This window comes from Pyxicephalus adspersus, chromosome 1, assembly GCF_032062135.1.
Source record: "Pyxicephalus adspersus chromosome 1, UCB_Pads_2.0, whole genome shotgun sequence".
Taxonomy (NCBI): Eukaryota; Metazoa; Chordata; class Amphibia; order Anura; family Pyxicephalidae; genus Pyxicephalus; species Pyxicephalus adspersus.
In genome coordinates this window covers 174,202,803-174,222,386 of record NC_092858.1, presented here as the reverse complement: position 1 = coordinate 174,222,386, position 19,584 = coordinate 174,202,803, and the positions used below count along the sequence as shown (strand labels likewise).

The 19,584-nt window shown below is 37.5% G+C and overlaps 1 protein-coding gene across 2 annotated transcripts in view; it reads right to left on the bottom strand.

The window, feature by feature from the left end:
* Positions 1–19,584, bottom strand: part of ZBTB20 (zinc finger and BTB domain containing 20) — a 523,160-nt gene that overhangs the window by 490,407 nt on the left and 13,169 nt on the right. The window contains exon 2 of one of the 2 annotated variants that reach the window (XM_072398416.1): positions 15,984–16,158. The gene's annotated coding sequence lies outside the window, so the exon portion shown is untranslated. Of the gene's footprint in view, positions 1–15,983; positions 17,039–19,584 lie in introns of those variants that run through there. The other variant, XM_072398417.1, reaches the window with a different exon arrangement.

Sequence of the window (19,584 nt, the reverse complement as noted above, 5' to 3'; positions counted from 1 at the left end):
AATGAACATAGCACTATTAGTTATTGTCTAAATACTCTAGCTAATGGAACCTGCTTTTGTCCCGTTAGGTCATTCGGGAACTGCAAGAATGTTTGTGAGCCCTTTTTCTAAAGGTATACTAAGAAATATAGCATGTATAGCATAAGGAAAAAAACAATCAGGTTCCAGCGTATTCGTTTACTTTCTGGAACTGCTTGAATTTACCATGTTACAGTGTACAATATTTTCCTCTTCAAGCAAAATTGTCAGTTTAAAGTTTTAAAGCAAACCTATGCTTTGCTCATGCAGTATATATTCCGCTTTCCTGCGCTTCTTCTCTGCTCCATTCAGCCAAAGGAAGTCAAGCAAATACCTGCTAGTTTCAGGTATGGAGGATCACGTGACTGACCTACTTCATGTGACACCACTAATGCTTAATGATTGTAAGAAGGCAACATTCACCTTTTACCATGCCCACCAATCAATGTAGAATCAAAGCATATTTTGTATGGTACACATTCCTTGGCCTACAGAAGATTGTCCTTAAAATAAAAAGACTAATTGGTTGCATTTTCTTTCGTGGGCATTGGAAAAGGCTTTGCCAGAAGTCAAGATCACATGTAAAATACTTTCACGATTTTTCTTTCACGCATAGTTGTATTGTTGAATATTTGCGTTTTGTGGATTTCACTTTCAGCTGGATCTTTTTTATGGCTTTTTTGCAGAGCATTGTTTCAAAATATCTTTTCCTATCTCAAAGGTAATGTATAGTGCTTGCGTACAAATTACAGTCAGAACTACATTGTTTTGCCAGGAATATGTGAAATAATGTTAGATGTTTTCACCTTGCCTCTTGTAAAATAAAAACCTGTCAATATAGCTCAGAGTGTCAGAGTAGTGACCTGACCTGGTCCAGCAAATTGGGGATGTGGTCAAAATATCAGTTTTAAGGGTGGGGTTTGATACTGACAGACTTTCAGGAATTTTAAATGATCGTAATAGGGTGCCTAAAAAAAGAGGACTGGTTTGGTCTCACACAAAAACAGATGGAACTAAAGCACCAACTGTGGTAATATACAGACAAATGTGGCAATAGACAACAACACACTCCCAGTGGCCAAATGTAGAAGCAGCCTGCTCCACATCCTGTCTCTAAGATTGCTCCTCGGACTGCAATTATATCGCTGCTCTATTCAGCCAACTGAACACGGGGCAAAAGGGAACAGTTCTTACTGGGGAGAATTTACGCTTTCCTAACCTTAATTGAGGCCATATTCATAGTGTTCCAAAAGATTGCTTTAAAAACTATACTGTTTTTACTCTAGACCTACAGTGAGGGTTTGCACAACTACTTAACAGAATGACCGGCCATATAGCTGCTTCCTGTACATCTCCAAAGTACTTCTGTTCTTAATTTGACTTCCTTCTTAAACACATTTGGCCTGATTTGTTAATGCCTTCCAAGACTGGAGAAGCTTATCACAGGAGAACTTGGGTCATCCAGCAAACTTGGAAAAGATCTGGTCCAAGACTGAAAACATATCCCAAGTAATAGCAAATTATTTTTAAGAAATATGTTCCAGATTGTTGGATCAACCAAGTTCTCTCATGTCTATTTTCTCAAGTCCATTACATGCATTTCCTAAGAAATTTGTTAGGAACACTTTACTAATAGAGGGTCAAGACTTTCTTTGCTCTCAAAAAAGCCTCAAATCTTGGTGGCATTTATTCCACATTCCAGCAAAATTTCTTCTTTAATAATCACATGCAAAAGGTGTTCTATTGGATTCAGATCTGGTGACTGGACTACCATCCTCACCTACAGAAGTGGACCTGATAAGGCTTTTTGCTGTTGTAGCCCAACTACCTCAAGGATCCTGTCATGCTCAGATGCTTTTCACCTCAACAAATCTGTAAAGAATGGTTTTCCGGGTTACTGCAGCCTTTCTGTTAGTTTGAACCAATATGAAAATTTTCTTCAGGCTTCTCCCAATAAGTAGGCATCTTTTGTTAACATAACACTCATTGTATGTGTTTTGCACCATTTTGAGTAAATTCTGAATACTGTTGTATGTGAAAATAACATATCAATAGTAACAAAAAAATATTGCAACCAGTACCAACAATCATGCCATGGTCAAAATCATAGAGATCCCATTCTGGCATTTGACAAAAACATTAAATTGGAACTAAATCCAGAAACTTGTTACCAGGCAAGTCTTTATTTGAAGAAGGGACAGGAAATGTTCCTTCTGCAAAAAAAAAAAAAAAAAACCTTACCTACCTAATTACAATTTTTTAAGTGAACTTATGTGTCAATGCATCCCACTGTGAGCTGCGCATGCGTTATGTTTTATTACATAAACGACCTCTCTTGCCCCTCTTGCAATAAATGACCTGCCTGGTCACAATTTTTTAATTTTGAAGTTTAGTTACAATTTATTGTTAATTGCTCATTTTCAAAGCAGAACTTTAGTTCTACCATAACTAAAGCTCTTTACTTTTATTTGCAAAATTATATGGATTCAGTTGTTGCCACACAATTTGCTTTTTAGATAATTGCAATCCTATACAAGTGTTCCTAAAAAATTGCTCAGTGAGTGTATACAGACATATTAAAAAATCTATTAGTCCCTTTGACAGCTAAAAGAACGCACGTAATATGCTTGTGTAATTCATCTACCTAGATAAATTCAGTACTATATGGCACAGAGGATGTATCTTATAAAAACACATTTCCCTGGTAGAGAAAGGCATCATGGTTTATGGTATAATCATTTGTATTAAACTCTGTGTGATTAAGGCAACAAGTATGGTAAGAATCTTTAGGTCTTATGATGAACTTTAATTGTCTGTTAATTGTGAAAATATGTGTATCCTTTTCAACTAGATAAAATTCACATTCTAGTACACCCTCCTTTTTTTATTTATCATAGGTAAAATCATACTGTGATTTTCAATTAAAAACAGAACAAACAAAATCATTGGTGTGATATATGGCTTATTATACATGTTATTATAAATTAATTACTTTTGCACAGGAATAATTTTGAAAGATTTAGATCTTCCCTGTAATTTAGCTTTACTAATTCTGAGTCAGATGCTTTAGTTTGAACCAGAGGGTCGGTCTGACCTCAAAGTATTGTCACTTAGCTTATGGGTATGCATAAGAGTATCGAATAGATCACTTTACCTGTTTACTGCACTTCACCACTTTGGTCTAGGAACAAGCACAAGCAGAAGTTTGCTAACAAAATGAAAGATCAGTCTCTTGAAAGCACTGGGAGTGTAAAGTTATCGACAAACCCCTGAACCCTTTATGGAAGTGGAAGCGTTAGCCTTAGATAAAAAAGTCAAACATGAATTTATTAGAATGCCTTAATATAATAATAGAATGCAATTATGAAAAAATATGGAGGTCATCACTGTTGACCTTTTTACAAAAATACTATTTCCCTGGCTGTCCTGCGGATCCATTGGCTTCGGCGAATTCCAAGTCAACTATTTGGAACAAGAATGCAGTTAATGCATTTTTTAAATTTGCTCTGATTTTCCAGCATGCATGTTTCAGACCAATGACAATGAAATGTCAACTAAATAGATAAACTTATTAAAGCTTGGCTGGAATTTCTTTCCCCTACGTCTTTGCTAGTCTTTTACTCCTGATAGAGTGTAAAATTGCACATGAAGCCCCAGAGATGACTGCGATGAGAAACATTTCATTGTGTGTACCTTGTTCCCAAGATTCCTATAAAAAGTTTGTATTTTTGGGATATTTATTAAAGCTGAATCCTCAAAACTTCCCTTTAGGTAAGCAAAATTGAAATTATTTACAACGATTTTAAGCTTCTTATCAGACAGAACCGTCCAATTTTACTGGATTGATAATCTCCATTATCAGCTAGCCCTTTCCTCTCCTTTTATTCATTAAATTGCAGTCTTTAGAATCATAAAGGCTCAGAATCCTATGTGGGCATTATCTAGGATAGTCTAGGTTGCTGTGATGTTTCTTGGAAGCTATGTCGCACACCCTACAGTTCCTCCCACATGTCGTTTAATCTTTTGCATTTCACAGAGAAGCAGACAAAGTAATGATATCCCTGGGTTTTACATTGGGTATGAAAGGTTTCTTTTAAAAATATCATTAGTATGTTGATCCAGAAAAGATAAAATGCAGTCTAAACCCATAAAATAGGTAAATGGGTGGGGGTTAGTTTCAGGAGTCAGTGGGGTTTAATTTTGAGGAAGGCATAGGCACATGTATTTAGAATTAAGGTTGGAATTAATGACTATCACGGGCACCCTAAGGCCCTAAGATCTCTGAATTTCTATGCTATTATTTTTTTAGGCTAGGTCAAGTTCCCATTGATGACTTTTACAAAGAAAAAACAAATCACTTATTCTGCTGCTTGATGGAAGTATTCAAAAAGACAAAAAGCAAAATGCTATACAGAGTGTATGTTTATTTTGAGCCATATGGTTCCATGTACTACTGCAGCAACTCATTTTTAGAAGAAGGAACTCCGGCTGGATGCCTCAATTTAAAGATGATCACCATGTGTGACCTATTGTGTGATACTTCCTTCACCTAGTAGATTGTAAGCTCTTCAGGGCAGGGTCCTCTCCTCCTCCTGTGTCACTGTCTGTATTTGTCATTTGCAACCCCTATTTAATGTACAGGACTGCCTAATATGTTGGCATATTAAATCCTGTTTATTAATAATAGTTACCCCTTCTACAGCATTTCCCAGCATGGTCTTGGGTTTTATCTAAAACAGCTTTATTATTCCCTGTAAGACAAACTCCAGGCTAGTAAAATTCTTCAGGGAGGAATCAGTGAAGTGTTCTGGGTCAGTTCCTATTGACCTAAGTAAATCCACCACAAAAATGCATCTCCCATTGACCCACTCCCTACACAGTATGTGGATAGGCTCTTAAAAATGAATATGGCTGCAATATGAAATGACATTGTGGGAAAGAATCAATGTATGTGGGAATACACTGTGACAAAACAATTCTTAACAAAAGTTCACTAACCTTGATCTCAGCTTCAAAGTAGTTTCTAGGATCAATGTAAACAAGGAAGACATATAGAGATTTAAAAGGAGAGGAGTTCTATGGTCCATCAGGAAAACTGCCAGTTCATGGCAGTTAGTTATGAGTCAAATGGATTTCTGGCAAGATTACCATAATAATTATATATATAGATATATATTTTATCTTCCAATTGTAATATTTACCACAGTTTTTCAACTGTCGCACATACATTTCCAAAGTGTCAATTGTTAATAATTTTGGGTAATCAGAGGATCAACAACAATCTTCAACAAATTCTAATAACTATCTCAGGATGATTCAGTGACAAAGGGCCCCCAAGCCGTTTTTTTTCAGAGTGATAATTTAGAAGCACATGACAGTAGAAAGGCAAAGATTAAGTTTGCTGATAGTTGATAAAATCAGCAAACTTATACAAATATACCCTTCCTAACATAATATATGAGCATTACTGAGCTGGTTTAAACTTTTGCAAGAAAACTGATGCTACCAAAAAAGCCCACTTTTTTAACCAATGTGTTTTCAGTATTATTATCATCTATGTAGCATATTCAGTCGGCAAACAAATAAATGTTTTTTAAACGTTTCTGAATACAGAAACATACAGATAGACATGAAGCTGGAGGACCTGTTTATAACAGACTAGGCTAGGGACTCCAGGGCCACAATGGGTTTTAAAATTTGGCAGATGGACCGAGCCAGGATCAGATGGATGGAGCGCCGAGACAGGTGTCACTGAACGTGATGTCATGATAGCATAACCCCGCCACTCTCCCATCGCAGATCTGGCCCTGCTATGGGAGAGTGGGCGGGTTGTTCCCCCCACTTCCTCAAGCCCAGGATATGTACAGGGGACATGGTTTGTGGCTCTGGCCAGGTGTGGCCCCTCAGCGGGGTCCTCCTGACCACGCTGGGGGGGGCACCGGCCAGAGTCGCGGATCTACTTCAGCGGAGTTGCTGAAGTAGAGAGAGAGTTCAACGGGCCAGATAAAAAAGCCTAAATTTTCATGAAAGACAATGTACCGCTTTTAGACATATAAATCCAATGTATTGCATTCAATACAGTTATTTTGTATTGAATGCAATACAAAATAACTTGAAATTCCCGCTGCGCTCCTAGCGACGGCGGTAAGCACTAAAGTCACATGGGAAATCCTGGGGAATGTCAGCGCACTCTCCGGGGGACAGGGGACAGATCGCCGAAGAGGGTGAGGCAACAGGACGGCAGGACCCTGGAGGATGCCAATGGGACCAGGTAAGGCTTTTTTAAATTTTTTCAGCTACCCGAGTGTGGCTCAAGATTACTGTTTTTAGCAGGTTTTTTTTTTTACACATTTGGGCTTACCGCTCGGGAGGTTAATGCTGTTCAGGGTTTTTTTTTTAAAAAAGATAAAAATGAAATAAAAACAATACACATTCAGGCAACAATGGAGTTTTTTTTATTTTTTTAAATAGAATAATGGCAAATTTGCTGGTTCTTCCCGTGTTTGCGTGGGTTTTCTCCGGGTACAAAGGTTTCCGCCCACATTCTATAAACATGCAGTTAGATTTTTTGGCTTCCTCCCAACATTGACCTTAGACTGTAATAATGACATATGACTATGGTAGGGACATTAGATGGTGAGTTACTTTGAGGGACAGCTAGTGACATCAAAAAGGACTTAGTACAGCGCTGTGTAATAAGTTGGCGCTTTATAAATTCTGTGTAATAAATACAAGTCTAATTCTTTTATAATATATAGCTGACCATTTGTGAACACCTCACTATTACACCTACAAGACATCAAATTCCCAAACTATGGACATGGGTTTGGCTCCCCTTTTACAGAGATAACAGCCTCGAATCCTCCGAAAGCCCTTTCACAGAGAATGATGTACGATGTGTCAGACGTGTGCTAATTATGAAACTAAACAGAATTACAAATGGTTTCAGAAGTATATAGTTTAATTTTATATTGTCAAAATGTAAAGCTTTTAACTGCAAGTACTGTAGTGGTGACATTTACTTTGTAATAAATATCTGAAGTGCGTCAGAACAATCTAAGTGATAGAGAATACAAACTTCTGACATGAACAGAGAAAACTCAGAAATGATAGCACTCCTAAAAAGGTATTATTATTATTTTTATTATTAAAGAGGATTTATATAGCACCAACATATTACACAGCGCTGTACATTAAATAGGGATTGCAAATGACAGACTAATACAGACAGTGATACAGGCAGAGAGAACCCTGCCCCGAAGAGCTTACAATCTAGTAGGTGGTAATAATAATAATAAACATTTGCCAATGACAGACAGATACAGACAGTGACACAGGAGGAGGAGAGGACCCTGCACCAAAGAGCTTACAAATTCTACCAGAACCACTTATATCCTGTCCAATTTTTTTCCGATGAACCTTTAGCCTAGCTGGTTATAGATGACGTCAAAGCATGTGGACAAATACTTTTTTCCTTCCAGCTTTTGGCACCGATAACCCTACTCAGAGATCTACTAGCTCAGGGTTTTTGGTGTCGAAAACTAACACACAATTGTACAAATTGTGATGACAGACTGCATCATATATGTTTGCATTTGGACACAGTTCCACTTTAAGTTGAAGACTATTTCGATGTCAAAAGCCAACTTCCATAAATAGAACAGTATATATTCAAGACTTAAAACATTTTCTCCAATGCTCTGACCATGGAGTGCTCGCTCACACAGCAGATATCCTGTCAGCAATCTTGTTGAAGGACAGCACAAGTAACCTCTCCTTAGCCCTATATGGCATATTACAGAACAGGGAATTACAACATTGCATATACGACTCATACAGTGCCTGGCAATTTTATTTTTAAAGCTGCTACACAGCTGTTGAGTTTTGTTTTAACACTTTTTTTAACTGTTGGCAAACCTATTGAACATGCTTCCCTTTCTTTATCAAAACAAGCCAAATAAGGTAAATTTAATGCAAACATGCAACTGTAATTTAATCTGCCTTACCTAGGATTGGCTGCATAAATACAGTCTTCATAAGAATATCCCCACTTCTCCAGACTGACATCCACATATTAGGGAATTTTGAAATTTGTACAACTTCCTCCAAGTGCCACCCCCCGGTTTGCATTAGGGTTGAAGGTTCTTGGGATTTGTACTGGACTGGGGTGCTGTGATGTGTAAAGGAATCTATGATTTCACATACTTGATGTGGTCAGTCAGCAGTGCAACTTATGGGCTAAATAGCTCTTAGTGAAGGAAGAAAACTCTTCTCCAAGTCATCTCCTTTATGTAAGGACAGTAACAGACCAGGTGAATTCCTTGTGCAGTGCAAGGTAAACAGTGATGTGGTGCAACATAACGTACCGTTGCTAAGGTTCAAAGAAACCCTGCTTCTTCTTGGCTCTTGGTCAAGAGTTTGTAACACACAGACTGCAAGAATCAGAAGTAGGTAGCATACATAATGCAAGGGTCAGGTGTATACAAGGTACACAATAATGTTCATGTGGTTCTTATATACACAGTGTGGACCAGGACAAGTAAAGCTCAGAACACACTACCACCTTTGATTCCTTTTACCAACATTGTCTTATTATTGGAACACAGGAGTAGCCCCATGCACACACACACACTGCAAACACATATATTCATACACACATGCACAACCAAAATTACTTACCTCCCCTCGTACATGGCTGACTGTCCCTCCCTCAGTTTGTCCTCACTCACTCATTCCGGTGTGGGGACAGAAGTGCTGTGGTTGTAAGCCACAAAAAGGGGTCCTACATGAGGCATGATGGCATGATGCTTAGCAGCATGTCACAATGACCCCTTCTGCACCTAGTTCCCCAGGTGGTTGCCCAGTTTGACCGCTTCCTCTTAGCAAATCAGGAGAGAAGTTTAATGCAGGATATATAAATGTACCTGGCTGTAGAATAATGAAGTAATAAATTCATTACCCTAATTAGATGTAAAAGATTCCACTGCAAATAAAATGGGGATTGGTATGTCTGGAGATTGTTCATTCTTCCTAATAGGTGCAGTGACACCCCAAAAGTCCAGCACAGCACAAAGGTAAATGGGTCCAGCTTAAAAAGCAAACACTTGCCGATTCAGAGCAAAGTGGCAGTGTGATATATCAAAATATCTCTATTGGTCTATAAATGAAAAAAATAATCAATGACATTTGCAAGAATAAGAAGAGGAAAGAAACCGAGAGCCTTTGCTAGATCTAGGTCCAGAGAATGTAATTATTTGGGCACTGTGCCACTTTAGTAGACATGGGTATGAAGGACACATTAGCCAGCTAAGATAATGATGTTAAGAAAGGCTTGAGGTCTACTACCACATAACCCCAATTTTCTCTTTCATTTTGAGTCTGGGTTACAAAATTGTGGATTTGTACGTTGTGATGAAAATGATTAAGATTGTTGACTGTTTGTTTATTTTGCTGGCCTTAGACATCACAAACAAATAACAGCAGATGTGTATAATTTACCAGCTCTCTAAACTCAGTCAGAGCATTGGAAATCTCATTTGGGTTTAAAAGCTGCGTGCTTCTGACTCAGACGTGGCTTGATGTATGAAACATACACAGAATGTTTTGACAAATATTTTGAAGGCATGGTAATCCCAGCAAAACAAATTAAATTATGGAAATTAAATATAGAAAGAGGATATTGCTAAAGTTGCTTATGGGGGCCTGTCAATGTTTAGCTCAGGACAGGCTTTTGGCAATATGGAAAGATCTAAACAATGATCAGTGCCAGTCCTTGACATCAAAAGTGCATGTACGGTCCTCTGCATGACAATATTTCAATATATTTACAGGGGTTTATCTACAATTGAGAAAAACATTTCCGGTACACAATAAATTGCTGTAGTTTTTGTTTGAGGCAAACTCCAGGTACAAACAACCCTCTCCCAAAGCCTTCATCAAGTCTTTTTTGTATGGTAATACCCTACTATTTTCCTTTAGTCTTCAGGCTGGTCTTGTTATGTCATTGGTCCCTATTCTTTTTTCTTTGCATTTGTGGTCCTTTCAGAACTAAGCAACATTCATGTAATGCAGTGTAGCATTGCTCAGTCCAAGGGTGGTGTGTATAAGCACCACCAAGTAGGGCTGCATATTTGCAAGAATCAGGTGTTACAATAAAAGTATCATGATCTAGGCATTACGATTTAGCATTTCCTGCCCTGAAAACCACCATACAATGGAAACCTGTCCCCAAGAGTTCCTCAACAACCCACTATTTACCTTAAAGATGACCTACCTATGTAAGAAAATATTGATTGTGAAGCAGAAAAGACACAAATGGCACAAATCACTAGTTCTCAGAGCAGAGGAATCACCTTATATTCACCTTCACAGTGATCACCCAACTCCTCTTCTTCATTGGATATGGCCAACATATACCTCACATGCTCCCACATTTTTGTATGCAGTGTGTATATAGTCATTTCTGATGGCAGTCATGCTAGAAGTGATGGGGATTGTTGCAAATATTTGAGGTGGTCTGGAAGTGTGCTGTAAAAGACACATTGCCCTGAATGGTACCTGAAAAATCAGTTTTAACTTGCAAATAGTGTAGATGAAGGAAAAGTGTAATGCCAAAATTAGAGGGCATTTCGCGTTATGCAGTGCAATTTCTCCTGAAAAAAACATTACATGAGCTAGATAGAGCCACGAATAATTGTAATGCAGTGTATTTCCAGCTCTTTACTTGGAATACAGATCCCCTAGAAAAAAATCGGTGGGCCAGGTACTCCCCCTTTTTCCAGGCCAGAAATAGGTGATGGCTCTGAAGCACCTGGCCATTGATAATAAAACAGATCAGGTCTTTGAGACAGAGGGAAGTTGTAGCCTGAGGCCAGGTAGCTCAGGCATAGAGGCTGTATAGCTGGGAGAGCCCAGGAGTTGAGGTCCACAAAGAATTTTGTGTTTTTCTGTTATACTTTGGATGACACTAATCCCCTGCAAGAAAAAAACCCTAGAAGATTGCTTATTTTTGTTGAAGTTTTGTGAATAAAAGTGAGCAGGGCGCCCTAAAATTGGAAACACCTCTCCGTAGTGAGTATGTTTTATGATAATGTTTTACAATAGAAAAAGTGCCTTCTGGACTGTGCTGTCTGTCAGAGAAGCTAAACAGCACATAGAAAGTATTATAAAAGCCAGTTAACATATAGTATGTATATTACAAATATATATTTACCATGCAAACAGCATAATCTGAATAATCAAAAAACATCTCCTATAAACTAACTCTTATCTACAATTTCTTTACGTGATCTGCTTGTGTAATGTTTACATGCCTCTGTGGGCCATCACCCTTAATAAAAATGTAGATGTACATCCACTAATCGATTACTAAATCTGTGCAGAGAGTACTCTTAAAAAAACATCCTGTCTTCTGTTTCTAAAATAAAACCTATCTGGTTAATCATTATACGCTAGGCAGAACAGAGTAGAAAAAAAATTCCTTTTGTCTCTATAGCTTTTTAAACAAGCATCTTGACTGTTTAAGGGACATCTCCATTATGAAAACAACTCACGAGCACAGCGGCAATTGACGGGGAAGCGTCAGAAACAATATATGTGAGATCTCCACATGCTTCTGAAGTGAAGTGCTTTGCTGTATGTACGTAAGGCACTTAAAAGGTTACATGAGGACTCTGAAATGCTGACCTGAATTACCAGAGGAAATACATACATTAACAAAGATTCACTTATCTGAGAGGATTTTCTGAAGCGCGCACACACACAAACGTCAAAGCCTTTAACTCTTGCATGGCAAGCATAAGCAATGTATGCCATGCAGAAATAACATATAGAGTGGAATTAAAGGGACAGAGAACACAAATTTACAAAGTTGGTTTATACAAAACAGCTTTTAATAGCAAATCTAGGTCATTCATTGATCTGTCAGCTATTTGCAAAATATTTTAGATGAAAGTGGTACAATGTGGAGGAACATTTTTTCAGCAGGCAACTAAAATCTTGCAGGTAGCGTTGTACTGGAATCCAGTTATCTGCTGCTAATAAGAAGCCTCCTGAAAGCTAAGATGGCTGAGTTGCAACAACAATCTAAATGGCAAATTTAGTATAAACTTTAACTACCTGTAAAGTTATGGTATATACTGTATGTGTAGAATATTAGCAGTTCTTTTAAAGGAAACCTGTACTGAGAAAAATGCAGAAACTGGTCGATGAGACTAGTCATTGCATTATGTGTTCAACTGGAAAGCATGGCTGATGGAAAGTGCAGGGGCAAGTAGACTTTTTAGAGGAAAATTCAAAATCTGCATAAATCTTTGGCTGCCTGTATTTTTGGATTGCTAAATGCTTTACATGCTGTGTTCTCTGAAAGCAACCTACTGAAATGTCTTTTTACATATGTATAATTTTACAGCTCTTGGAGAGCTCCAAGACCCAGCATACGTTTGCAACTGACCAGAAAATTGCATGGTCTTAAAATGACTACAGGACACTTGGAAAACTTACACCCAGTAATAGAAGCATTATACTTGCGTTTCGGATAGTCCACTTTTTGAGATGTTACCACTTTGGTACTTCCAGGGTGCTGCAGGTTTTCCACTGTTATAGCTGTATAACACACAGGCCATCAGAAGGGTGAGGGTATTGTTTTTTCCTTCACATGGGGGGCATCCTGCACAAGTGTACCTGGGGTAAAAGGGTCACTATGACCACTTAGGAAAAGCTTTAAACATTAAAATGTTTGTAGGAAACACTTCCCTGGTGAATACCTTCAATTTGGCTTTTGAATAGCATTCATCTTCAACATGTAGCTAATCCGCTGCTTTGCGTTATCCATAGCCCTTAGTTTGGATTGTGACTTCTTACACAAACATTTCATACTTGGTAGAGAGAATGCCAAATCTCAGTAATGCTTCCTGATCGTCACTTGTAATGACAGAAATCAGAATACCTCACATCCCATCGGAGGTTAAATGTCAGCTAAGTAAATGCATTACTTCAAGACGAACAGCGGTTTGGTGTTCAATATCCTGAAATATTCAGCACATCTTTCCCCAGAAAGTAAACTGTGATTCAGATTTAATGAAGGATTTTGACCGGTAAGAAGATGTAGAGTGGCGAGGATGGGAAGGGGTACTACAAAACTCATAGCTACAAGACTGGAATATGTTTGCATGCCAAGCGGAATGTTTTTATTCTCCCATAATAAACATTTCCAAATGAGTAAAGAGGAATGTACCAACCATACAGATTCTAGAGCAGAGAGCAGAGATTCTAGTTTTCAGAAATATTCTGTATGTAGGAAACTACATGTGCCTTGTAGGATTGCTGTGTGTCTTAGATTACGTCTTCTCCTTGGTTCCCAAAATAGATGGCAAAATAAGGATCACTGTATACAAGGTGACAGTTTGTTTATTGCTAATGGAAACATAGAAAGAGATGAAGTTGATTCAAAATGTTTTGGCAACTGTCTCAATCCTGGTAACAATAATATATAATTGTGCATTCTCTCCAAGGGAAAGGAGGAAAATCCTCAGAGACATATTAAAACAAGTAAATCCTCTATTTGACGATTAACATAATAAACATGTATGTAATTCCCAAACTAACAGCAATTTAATATCAATTTGACTAAAATATAAGACCACCCAAAATTCATAGTTCAGTTTTCAGTAGGTGAAGAGATTAAATACACAAAATTACACCATCACTTGAAGCAACATCATTACCAAGGAGCAACCTACGGTGCTCACTGGTCTCCAAACTGCACAAACACTTGTGCAGTTTGGAGACCAGTGCTCTATTATTATTCATGGAGAGTGACATTCACTGAAACATTCCCTGGTGGAGAATCTTTCTGCATGTGTTTCAATGGTAGTAAATGATTCTCCGCCATGGAATGTTTCAGTGAATATCAGATTCACTGCATTATGGTAGACCCTCGGGAGGATAAACTAAACCCCTGAAACACGTTTGATGTGTTCTACAGACCAAATTAAATTTTAGCATGGAATCTTCCTCACATGCCACACACAAAGCCAAAATTGCTAGATAACTCTAGGACTGGTTTAGTTAATTCTGCTTTGGCAAAGCCTTACACATTCATTCTTTATCAAGTACAGATAATGAAACAGAGAATGACCACAAAATATGACCAGTGGGGAACTCTCACGCAGAGATCTATTAGAACCCACATCCGAAAATAAAGAAATTCACCCTTTTGCCAAACAGTTGATGTAAAGTTGTTTTTTCCCTCCGTTAAAGACTTACCATGCTTTGTTCGGTTTATCTTGGCAGAAGCAGGGCTTTGCTTCCTCTCAGCTGCCCCCTGATGACTGGTGGGGTACTTTTTATGGATTTTCATGCAGGAAAGTATTATTACTACACATCTTCAGATACAACTTTCTCTCCAGCATTTAGAACAGTGAAAAGCACAGCAGTGACAACACCAAATATTACTATGAATCCCAGTAGACTAGCAGTTAGATGCAGCAATGCCTAAGATGATGCACAATTATTATACAAAGGAGAGGACACTAAAGAAAAGGAGAGCCTAAGCACCCAAGTGTTTTTTCAAAGTGGATTGTTCAGGATCCTGCAAACTAAGAATTGACATTCTACATGTCCCCTACAAGACAGCAAATCACTTACAAAGTTCAGGTCTTTGGGGCACTCTGATGGACCAGGGAGAGTGTGACAAACCTGCATAGAAAACTAAAAGAACTGACGATACAGAAGCTGCTGACATTACTGGATAAGACAGCTCAATGTATGTTACACTTTCCAACAAGCAAACAAGATGCAAGGAACTGGCACTGAGAAAGGAGCATGAGCACATCAATGCTTCTACCGCTCACAAAATATTTATTTTTCTTTTCAGTGAATAATGTTGAACAGACTTGGTGCTAAGTAACAATGTGCCACTTCTATCCTTTTATGTAACAATGTGCCACTATCTTTTTTCGGTAGGAACACCGCTTCATAAACTTGCCCCCTAATGTAAGCGACAGTGCAAAAGCTTTCTACAACTGTCATGACTCATCTGGGAAAAGCAATGAGAACTGTGGCTCAACAGATGCATAAAATGTCACTTGCTTCAAGCAACATGTCATGAGGGAGTGTGAGTTTGCGTTACTGCGGCTGCCCCATGCCACAGAGGGGCATAACCACTCTCAAACAGAGGTAATGTCTTGCAAGGTGCTTTATTTAGGTGTATGTGTTATAGTCCACCCTCTGCAGCTAAATATATATTTGTGAGAATTGTCTTAGCTTCTAAAACATATTTATTTCTGCTCAGCCAGTCGACAGCCCTGTCAGACAGCAAAACTCAGAGAACCCCGGGGGAAAAAGGTGAAACACCTTGGTCAAGTATCTACCCTGTTCTACTGAATAATGGAGGTGTAGCACTGAGTAGACTGATGAGGTCATTCCTGTACACTTCCCTCCTGTTGTCAGCTATAGAAAGTTAGATGGACAACACTGTCCTGACTAAACAACACTGTCCTAAACTAAAAAATAGACTGGTACAGTATACTATAGGTATAATATACTACAGTATACTATAGACAGGTATACTAGCCTGCCAGGCAGACTAGTCACATGACACTATCAGACACAACTTATTAATACTCCTCATACCCTCAGCCTTTCCAACAAAATATAAAAGTATGTAAACTTTTTGAAGACCCCTCGTATCTGGGTAAAACATAAATTTCTGCTGTAATTATGTTTGGATTTGTATGCCAGAGGAAGATTGTTTTTTTTTTATAAAAGAAAACATTTCCAAGATTTTTTTTTCATGATAAAGCAAAGTGAAAGCAAGGTTATTATAACCTGGAGATAACAAATACACATACATAACATGGTACACCAAAAGATAAATAAGCATTAATATATTAATATATGTTTTATTATTCACAGAACCGATTCACGCCTTACGCAAGTTACAATTGAAAACAAGAAACATTTACCTGAATGGTAAAGGTTGTGGATTCAGATGAATGTCAGTAGTATTGCTCCACATAGAGATGAAGACTGAACTTGAAAATGAAACGGTGAATTTTTTGAATGAAGATGGTTGATAAGTAGACCAAGATGTAATACTGCACTCTGAGAAACCAAGCCATAGATGGGAGCTAGTATAACCTTAATAGAAAACAAAAAAATAAACAATGTAACTATGAGTAGAATGTGCATCCCAAAACTTTTAAAATGCTTTTTATTAGAAAACTAAGTTTCCATTTTTATTTTCCCAGTGAAACGTGGATAAGATAATGAATTGTAGGCTTTGGATATAAACAAGTTGCTGAAGAATGAGCCCTACAATTCTTAGCATGCCAAAGCAACATCTTTGAAAAAATGACCCATAGCTCACTTTAAACCAACATTTTTCATTTTTAGATGTGGACAAGTTGGAATCTTTGTCAGAATTATATCTTTCTAAGAACCTCTTTACAGGTCATAGGAAGTCATGGAAACAAGGATGAATCTGAAAACACCACCTCCCACCTTTCTGACACCTATTTCTTGAGCTTGAATTTAAAGTAAATTTGGATTCCTAATAAAACAACCTAAAAGCACACCACAATCACAACACCTAATTGTATTGTATTGTTTTTTTTTTTAGCCCCCTGCAATTTCTCAGAAATTTTTGTGGATCCTGATAGTGAAGTATTCCTCATGCAGCTTCTTGATAGTGTGACAACAGTGCTGTACGGTTAAATTCAGAGTAGAATTGCCCTCCTTATCCCTGCTTGCTTGAACATACAAAAAAAGTTAGGCATTAACTCTGATTTAGATTACAATCACAACACAAAATCTTTTTAAGAAAAGGAACATAAACATTAAACATGGAGTTACCGGAAACATAGAAAGGAAACTATTATTCTGAAAGGTAAAATATGATTTATAGAATTGACCTAAATCTTTTGAAAATGACTCGTACAAAATAACACATTTGTGACATCTGACAAGTGTTGTTTGTGGCGGTCAGATGAGAAAACAATAATGTAACAGGCAAGAACTGTACCTCAAGAACCAATCTGGCAGTAGATGTTTTTCAATGTTTATAGGAGAATAATTGGGAGCTTACTACAGTGCAGAGAGGGGAGGGTGGGCATATGATAAAAGCTCCTATGTTACTGCGGGGGAAAAAAAATTAACTGAAAAACAACATGTGATTTATTTTGTATCTGATTCTCACAAATTGCTGCTGACATTCATAACACTGGAAGCTGGGCTGAACTAGTATTGTGATTTCTCTTCGCTCACTATCTCACTTGGTTTAAAAGCTGAATTGCTGCTAAGAAAGAGGAAGAATTTAGATGTTAAAAAATACATAATTGCCTCAATTCATTCACAGATTTGTTAAACCAACCTTAGGCAAGTTTTTCTGGCTTTTAAGGTTATAGAGAAACTCCGAAAAGGAGATATTAAGAAAAAAACAATTACAATTATTTACTGAGGTGTAATTTAGAAGCCGGATGAAAGGTTCAGTGCAAAATAACATTTTTAATAGCTAAGTAATATATATTTTTTTAAACTCTATAAATCCACCCAAAAGTTAAAAAAAAACAAAAGAAAATAGGGACTTCAATTTGAAAGAGGAGAAGGACAGATTCTACAAGTCACTGACACTTGCAATGCTGTCAAAAGTAGCAAAGCTTCTACTCCAAAATTACAAGGTCCCAAATATGATTTTGAAGTTCTAAACGTATCTTCCTTTCTTTATTTTATATTTATCTCTGCCATTCTGTATTACCCTTCATCTTCTTTGGTACTCTTCCATACCCGTTCTTTTCCAAGGTTACTGCTGATGTTTCAATCTACATTTTAATATAAATCATTTTGCAGCATGTTATTTCCCCTTTCTATGTTCTAAATGTTAGCTAAAGATTACCAAAAGAGAAAAGTTTCTCTTTTCTATTTCTCCAGCATCTTACCTCGGTCAATCCCACTGCATCACTGAAATACAATTTTGTGTAGCAAAGAGGTTACTCCCTCAAAACTGCTTTTATGTATACATAAAGTCCCTGGTGTACCATTTAATAAATGAATATACTAAAAAATAAAAATAACATTCTACTAGATACATTTTTTTTTTGGTAGAGGACATGTTTTATGTGATATTGTAATATTGTGGGAGGTAATTCACTGAGGTACAAAGGCCTGCCAAGAATTTACGTTGTTGTAAATGAGCAGACTTGTGCACATTCCAAAGCAATTTGCAAGCAGGTAGATAAACATTTTTTTTTTTTTGGGGGGGGAGTTGCACGCCTGATAACTGAGCCTTGAATAAATGGCTAAAATGTTTAGTGGTTTTATAACTTTTTTATCGAAAGCCAATGCAAATCAGTTTGGAGCAGCTAACACAAAGGTTAACTGTGGGTCAAATGTACCTGTAAATGGACTCAGAAGTGTCTAAAACCAATTACAAGTTGAGTGAAGTGGTCAAGAATGTTAGCTGCACTGTGAAACCAGAAGTTAGCACTATGGCCTCTGCAGCTCTGGGTTCCAGGTTCAAATCATGGCCAAGACATTATCTGAATGAGGTTTGAACATTTTTTTTATGTTTGCATCGTTATTTAATGGGCCACTCTGGTTTCGTCTCACATGCTAAAAACATACAGGTAGGTTCATTAGGTTCCCCCCCCCCCAAAAGAGCAAAAATATTTAGTGCGAGAAATTACGGGCTTAGCGGTTAGGGGGTTAAAGGACTATTACACCAGATTTCCAATACATAACAAAAAAAAACAAAATTTCTCATTTGTAAAATTGCCTTAGAGTACCTCAATGAATAGTAACCAAAAATTTTGAATAGCTCCTTCCACCAGCACTGGTCTGCCTGCAATAAACAAAGAAGCCGAGAGACTCAGGCATGACATTTTTAAAGTTATTAGAATGTTGATGAGGAAAGAATAAAGGATATAAAGGATCTGGGTAGAGCTCTTCAGTTTTAGAGACGAACCCTTTATATGATGCCATCATAATGGACGACCAGCAGTCTTGTATTGTGAGTAGGAATCCTGAGTAAGGTGCAGCTAATGTTCAAGTTTTTTACGTCGTACTCGGGGCAAACTATTTAACAATTCCAGTGCAAGGTGAGCCCCCACAAAGATCATTTTTTATTTTTCCACGCTTTAAAGCACAAGGATGATCAATTAGCTACTTTGCAACAACCATTACCAAGCATTAGAGATCATGCTAAGTGACTGCATTGTTATTCACAAGCAGAAAAGTAAAAAAAAGACTAACAGATCTCAAGTTTATTTCATGTTTCTAAATAAACCAACTGATTTGAAAGAGAGATTCTGATATTCGCTGTATTTGAAATTCATATTTAAATGCAAAGTGTATGCTTAGTGTTTTTACACACACAGAATACAAAAAGTGTGATTTATGTTGAATCCAGTGATTGTATCAAGAGTCTGCTTAGCAAGTTCCTGAATCCCATATAACTCAAAATTCCACAATCTAATGGAAAGTACCTAGATAGCATCGCAAATCTTTAACCACATAGAAAAGAAGAAAATTAATTTGATAGTGTTTTAAACATTCTACCATAGGATTTAT